The following is an 8,128-nucleotide window of genomic DNA, read 5'->3' as shown; positions in this document are numbered from 1 at the left end:
ACGCGGGCTGACTTCAAGTTTGTATAATTAACCACGTTTGTATATGTATAATTCGCCAGAATATACAAATACATATGTATAATATACAATTATCTAACCTATACATATACAGTTCACCTCTCTCCCACTCTCTGCCCTCTCTCGCTCGCCTCTCTCCACCCTCTCCCAATCTCGCTCGCCTCTCTCCTCCCTCTCCCAATCTCGCTCGCCTCTCTCCTCCCTCTTCCAATCTTGCTTGCCATATATACAAATGCATATGTATAATATACAATTATCTAACCTATATACATATACAATTCACCTCTCTCTCACACTCTGCCCTCTCTCGCTCGCCTCTCTCCTCCCTCTCCCAATCTCGCTTGCCATATATACAAATACATATGCATAATATATAATTATCTAACCTATATACATATACAATTCACCTTTCTCCCACTCTTTGCCCCCTCTCTCTCGCCTCTCTCCTCTCTCTTCCAGTCTCGCTCGCCTCTCTCCTACATATAACATGTAGCTATGAATTGCTATTATCAAACTATAGCTATGGAAAATAATTGGGCTATTTTTGAGTGGCTATATGTGAAAGTTCCCCTTTAATATATCATGGAGAAGAGCAAAAGTTTTGAATTAGGATAGTAGAATAATATTTTTCTGAAACCGTAATTCTCTTTCAATTCTCAACTACTGTATATATTTCTCTTTCCTTTATTATAATTAAACTGTAGTTAAACCTTTATTTTCCATGAAGGATAATTTTCTTTCCATTATACCGATTTGTAATGAAACCTTTATTTTCTATGAAGGATGATTGTCTTTCCATTACGACGATGCAATTAATGCTATACACATTAAATATAATATAATAAAGCATATTGTATTTCGTATGAGAAAAAAATTTAAATATTTGAGATATAGATAAATAGGAATCCTGGCTTCTAAGAGGCGCCACATCACCGTTTTTACATTCAGCTTTATATATATATATATATATAGAGAGAGAGAGAGAGAGAGATTTATGAGTCATTTGGTTTGAATTCAAGTTATGATGTGATTAGTTATGATGGAATATGTTAAGTTGGGATTCGTTATAATGCGATAAGTTATGCTGAAATTATTTTTATTAAGTGTTTGATTTGTTGTATACAAAATAATATGTATTGCATAAATTTTAAGAACAAGTTATTTATTTTTAAAAATATCCTCTACTTTTTTTTTGTTTTGTTTTTTAAATATTTTCTTTGCAAGTTTGAATTATTCATTCTTAAAAATAAAACTTTCATCTTATATATTGTCACGATCCGAGTCTATACCCTGGACGTGGCCGGCACTCAAGAACCATTGCTGGTCCCCAAGCGAACCCTCATCCTGGCTGACTACAAGTGGAAGACTAACTTAAGCATGCAAAAGCTTAAAACTGAATAAAATTCTATAAACTCAACTTTTCAAAACTTCAACTCAAATGAACAACTTAGAATAAAATAATATATTCAACTCGCCATAAAATAGGCAACTTAAGTCTTTAAAACATTTAATAAAATAAATGAATAATACAGACTTCTCAACTATACTGACTATCTATGAAGCCTCTAACTAATAACGAGAAAGTCGAGACAAGACCCACGACATCCTGACTGAACTGAAAAGTAAATGAAATCCTCTGGAAGCAAGGAGGCTCACCATGGCTAACTCGAGCTCTCGGATGTATCAGCGAAGCTCCTATTGATGATCCTGAATACACGTGTCTGCATCATGAGAAGATGCAGGCCAAATGGCTCAGTACGTGGAATGTACGAGCATGTAAGAGGAATTCTAAAATATAAACATAAGCTTGAAACTTGATAAAAAGGAAACATACTTACCTCTTCTCAAACTTACTCAACTCAGAAGTACTCAAGGATAAGATACTCAACTCAGAGATTAGATACTCAACTCAAAGATTAGATACTCAACTTCAAAGATATGATACTCGACTCAATGAAGCACAGATCAATTTAAGATACTCAATTTAAGATACTCAACTTGAAATACTCAACTCCTGATACTTAACTGAACTTATTTCAATATAAAGCAGTTTAAAACAAGTGCAATATAAAGAAAAGTTATTTAAAAACATCATGTCAACTCTGTGTATATAACAAGGATACAACATAACTCTAATTTGTATATGAAAATACAATTAATTGATGTATATAAAAATACAATAACTTCTATGGGAGTTTCTCTGACCGACAACCATCACTATGAGCCTAAGTAATGGTACACCGTTTTACCTCACGTTGCCAGGGACCGTCCTATACCTTGCCATCGGTATAGAACTTGAACTACTAAGTTGATGCACTAGTCTATGCTAAAAAGCACTTAGGAATCATCTAAAAAGTATGATCCTTTTTCTGCCCAAGATGGCTACATGGTTTATGGGGGCTTGAGTTAATATGAACTCGCGTCCCCATATCGGTGCTCAATACTACTCCCAAAATATACTTAGCTCATATGTCTTTTTAAAAACAATTTCTTCTCTGGTTTGAGATAATTGCTCAAACTTAGCTTAAAAAGCTCTCTTGGAATCGAGGTTCCCTTTTCTTGCTCAAAACTCTTTTGGAAATCTCAGTTTCCTCTCTTCTTAAATGTGAAAACATTTACTCTTGGGAATACTTAGTTCCCATATATCATTTTAAACAAAATGAACTTTACTCTTACTCTTTACTCAACTTCAAAGCTTTAGTCTTAAAACAAAGTTTAAACATTTGTAAAAGACTTCTTAAAATATGGTTCATACCGAATTATGGACATGAACAACTCAATGCAAGGTTTTTCAATAACCATAGATATAACTCAAATACTTGGAACTCAAGAACTTCAATGATACTACTCACTTCAAGAATGCTCAACTCAAAGGGTTCATGCGGAATTAAGAGCATGAACTACTCAACTCAAGGACTCAAAGATACTTCTCATCTCAAGATTGCTCGACTCATAGGGTTCATGCGGAATTATGGGCATGAACTACTCAACTCAAGGACTTCATGGGTAATATGTAATAGTCACATGATTAGAAATGAATCTCAAAGAGGCATTTAGGAACTCAACACTTAAAGGCTTAGAACTTGAAGATACCACTTCTCTGAAAGATACTCAACTTACGAAGTTCATGCTGAATTATGGGCATGGAACAACTTGACTCGAAGGTCTACATAACATTATGGAACTCATGTATACTACTCTTCTCATTCTCTTACTTACATCCTCAAAACTTAGTTCAAATCAATAATTGATCTCAAAGGATTCACAATTGAACTCAAAGACTTTCTTGGACTCTACTCTTTAACTGTCTTTTGAATGTGAATTATGAATTCAAGATTTTGGTTAATAACATGAAAGATCTAGGTGATAGTGTAGACTCATGAATACATTCTCCTAACTCTCATGCTCACTTACTTGAGTCTTGAAACAAATTATTAGAAATTGTAGAAGACACCTCAAAAGGACTCAAAGAGACTTTCTCTAAATGATCGAAAGAACTCTCAAGACATTACTCTTAACTTTACCTTGAATTATGAATTATGAATTCAAGGTTATGATCATGTTATGAATGATTTCTAGGTGTTTGGAAGTAGTTTAGAGTGATTAGAATCAAAGGGAGTGAAGGTACACTTAAAAGGGGCTCAAACAGGACAACTGACGAAAAAAGGAGTGGGGGCAGGCGACCCTAGCGCATTCCGGGCGCGGGGCGCCAGCCCCTAACTTCAGAGACTGCATATGGGCGCACTGCAGGCGCGCTGCCCCAGCCCCTTGGGTGCATCTAGGGCGCGCTGCGCCAGCCTCTCCCTAAGCAAAGTTTCGATGAATTTCGCCTCTCGTTTTTTGACCCTAAATCGCTTTTAATCGATTTCTTTTCTCATGTTTTCCTTAGATTCAATTACCCAACCTAAGTACACACTTAAACACTCAAAACAACACTCCAAACAATCACTTTCAACTCAAGAAATCATCAAAGCCCCAACAAGACAAGATTTATAATGAACCTCAAGAACACCTATCAGGAACTTAAATCCTTCAAATTTTTGAGAATGAAACTTCACTGAAAATAATATATTTGGCGTGTGGGTGAACAAACCCAACACTATGGAAGCTTACATACCTCTTAGGGATTAAACCCATGGCGAAAATCCGCAACAAGACGTAAGAATCTCGACGAACGCTTGATCCTCTCCTCTTTTCTCCTCTTTTCTCTTCTTTTCTCTTCTTGAACTCTCAACTAAAACCCTAGGCATAAACTAGGATTATAAAACTGAACCTAATCATATTATACCCCTACAATATTACTAAAAATGAATTAAATCTGATTGGGTAAGGAAAAGACCAAAATACCCCTTACTATTTTCGGCTAACTTCCCTTAACTGGTCAGCCTAACTTCAAAAGGTCATATCTCACTCATCCGACCTCGAAACTTAGCAAACTCAGTGGCGTTGGAAAGATAAATCAAAGGTATTTCCTACAGTATCTGGTATCACACCTAACTCATCTTGAGCTAGAAGTTATGGTCGTTTGAAGTCGACCCAAAACTCATACTTAGCTTAACTTGCAAAATTTCAGATTTTGCTATTTCCAATTTAATTCTTTTTGGAACTCAAGGTGCTACATCTAGTGACCTTAGCACTTAAGAAATTTTTAATTCCTTGGTAAAATCTCACTCACTACGAAGAACGGTTCGAGTCTTAGTTCGAATTTTTTTTTGGGGTGTTACATATATAGTTTAAATATTTTTGTGTGTGCAATCCCATGATGATATCTTATGTATTTAAAAATAAAACTTTCTTCTTATTTAGCATAAAAATAAAATTTTCATCTTAAGTTTGTTAAAGTAAAAGAGAGTTTATGAGAAATGAAAATATAAATAAACATAAAACTTACTCAAATAAATTTATAAATAAAAATTATATTTATATAGTATAAGTTTTTAATACAAAAATACGAAGAATTATCATAAAAAAAAGTAGTAGTAAAGATTATGAATATAATTATACATGTTATTAAAAATAATGTAAATATACATGAATGTGAAAAATGAGGTAGCAGAAGGGTATAAAGGGATATGGTTGTCATTTTACCTTTTTTATCCTGGAACAAGTTATTCCGGAATTACTACACCACCCAAGGAAAGGAATAGCTTATCTCGATACTAATTATTAATTTCGAGATAAGATATCCCGAACATACCAACCAAACAACAAATTAAATGACACTATAATTTAAATTTAGGACTATTTGATGTTATCTTTCGCCCCAAATGACCCCTTAAGTTTAAACAATGGTAATGTCCTTATTTTTTTTGCTATTTCAGATCCTTCTTTTTAACGCGAAAAGGTTAAGATCACAAGTCTTTTCAAATACTTTTGTTTTCTTGCGACTCATGGAGATTGTATAAACTGTCACTTAGATTCTCTTTTGTTTGCTATTCTTATTGTATAAACACTGGTAAATACGAAAGGTGTGTGATAATCTCATCAAAAAGGTTAAGTTATAGCTTTTGAGTTAAACACTTGAAAGTTCTTTTTGATTTTGGGTGGCGATGAGATTCGATCTTAGGACCTCTGCTTGCTCCAATATCATGTTGAAGTGTGTGATCATCTCATCTAAAAACTTAAGTTGTTAGAGAGAGTACATTTTTATTATTTAATGATATCCTCAACATAGCAGAATGCAATAACATTCCCTTCCACATTGATACTTCAACTGAGGAAGAGGAGAAAGATAGTTGCTTGAGGGTTGGTGTTTTGATAGTAGATAATGATGAGATTGCCCATACATTATGTGAGGGAGTATTATCATTCTCCTCCCCAAACTTTCTACATAGAGTGATGCCCATGTTTTTTCGTTTAAACGTTTCTTATAAGAAATCATTTACATTTTTGTAGAAAGTTCAAATGAACCAAGGCACATCAACTTTGAAAAGCCATATAGAAGAAATGTACAACCCTAAGCTAATAATTTTCTAGCCGATTAAATTGGGGCTAAGCGTCATGAAGTTAATTTTCGTTGACATATCTTTAATTTTTTTGGGTAAGTAATTTTGAATTATTAGTATTAGATGGTAATCCTTTTTTATTTACAAATTTAATGAAGCTAAACGTGGTCATTTTGTTTATGTGTAATCTCTTTATAAAGTGATAATTTTGATTTGGAGTGGATTCCACTAACTTATACTTTTAATTTTTAAACAATTTTTTTTTTTTGATAATATTAGTGAAGTTTTTAATTGTGACTATAAGATAAAAAAAAAACCTTTTTTAAGCTCCAAACTAAATTAAATTTCGAATAGGTGATATAAAAAAAATTTAATTTTAATTTTAATATATATAACTTAATTTTAAATTTTCTTTAATTTTTAATCATGTAATACTTATTAGATTTATTTTAGCATGACTTAGTACTTTTAAATTATGATCAATTTCATTATGACTTATTAATTTGCAACATTTATTTTATGTGATTTCATCATTTATTTTTGTTGAATATTTTTGTGTTGTAACTCATCTCATATTTTTTTGTTATTTTATTAAGAAACACCTCAGATAGTTGTATTTTGTTAGGACTAAGAAATATTTGGACTACAAGTTAATTATATGTTTGTATGAATACTTAACCAAAAAAATCCACAAACCTGAAAACTCCCCCAAAAAAAAAAACTTGAGGTTGAAAAATCCGAGTTTTATTAGTTTTGTGGGTTTATAAATTAAAAAATCCAAGACAAATAATTTAGTTTGATATTTGAAAAATCTGAACCAACCCGGCTATCTACAATCCTAATTAAGTGTATTGTTGTCAATTTAATTTTGAAATAATTGTAACTGTTGTGAATTTAAAATTTGAAAATTAAAAGCTGAAACTTGAATCAAATTTCAAATTTTATTTGTCACACAATCATTTCTCTATCTATGTATAATTTCTATTTAGTTCTTGCCTGTTATTCTATATGTAGCTTTGAAGTTTCAATTTCCAACATTCATCTTCCATGAAATTAAATGAATTAAAATATTTGTAGTGTAGTGTTATCAATTTGAAATTTAAAATTTAAAACTTGAAATTTGAGTTTCAATCATGTAGTATAGTGTTATCAATTTAATTTTGAAATAATTACTCCCTCCGTCTCATTTTATATGAGGTACTTTGACTCGGCACGGAGTTTAAGAAATAAAGGAAGACTTTTAAAACTTGTGGTCCAAAATGAATGATAGAAATTTGTGTGGCTGTAAATCATTTCATTAAGGGTAAAATAGACATTTTATAGTTAAATTGTTACTTTATATAGAAATATGTCATTCATTTTGGGACTGACTAAAAAGGAAAGTAAGTCACATAAATTGGGACATAGGGAGTATAACCCATTGTAATTTGAAAATTTGAAAGTTGTAATGTAAAATTTCAAGTATAGTGTTATCATTTATTAATTTGAAATTTGAATCAAATATACAAAAAAATTATAAATATACGAACGATATACTTACAGTATATCACTATTTTAAAAATTATAATATCTTTATTAATATAGACAATAGATGATATACATAAATATACATTCATATATATAAGATATTCACAAATATACACACAATATATTCAAGATATACAACTTATAATATGTAAAAGTTACAACTTACAAGTGTAACACCTCGGACTTTGAAAAAAAAGGTTTAAGTGGGTTAACGGGCAGGTCCACATGCCTAAAACCAACCATGAACCCTCCACGGAAGCCTAAACGGCTCGTGAAAGGTCCACGACCCATTTTGGGGATCGGGGTTGGACGTTAAAGGCAATTAAGAAATTGAGGTCATCTGTACGAATCCTCGAAGAGCATACGTTAGAAGGAATGCAGGTGAGAATGGGGAACAAGAAGATCCTCAAGTTTCGGCCGACCCTTTGGTCGAACAAGTGACTAGTGATGAGTTTCGAGCCGCATTTCATGCATTGACTCAAACTATGACGGCTCAAGAAAATAGCAAGGTTGTGGCTCCCGTGAACTCAAGGGTGGGAACGACGGCAATAAGGGTGAAGGACTTTACTACGATGAATCCTCGGGAATTTCATGGGTCTAAAGTTGAGGAAGATCCTCAAGAGTTCATCGACGAGGTT

Source organism: Solanum verrucosum, unplaced genomic scaffold (assembly GCF_900185275.1).
Source record: "Solanum verrucosum unplaced genomic scaffold, falcon-dt-bn FXZP01000107.1, whole genome shotgun sequence".
NCBI classification, from domain to species: domain Eukaryota; kingdom Viridiplantae; phylum Streptophyta; class Magnoliopsida; order Solanales; family Solanaceae; genus Solanum; species Solanum verrucosum.
The sequence above is the reverse complement of the archived record's forward strand: the minus strand, read 5'-3'. Positions refer to the sequence as shown.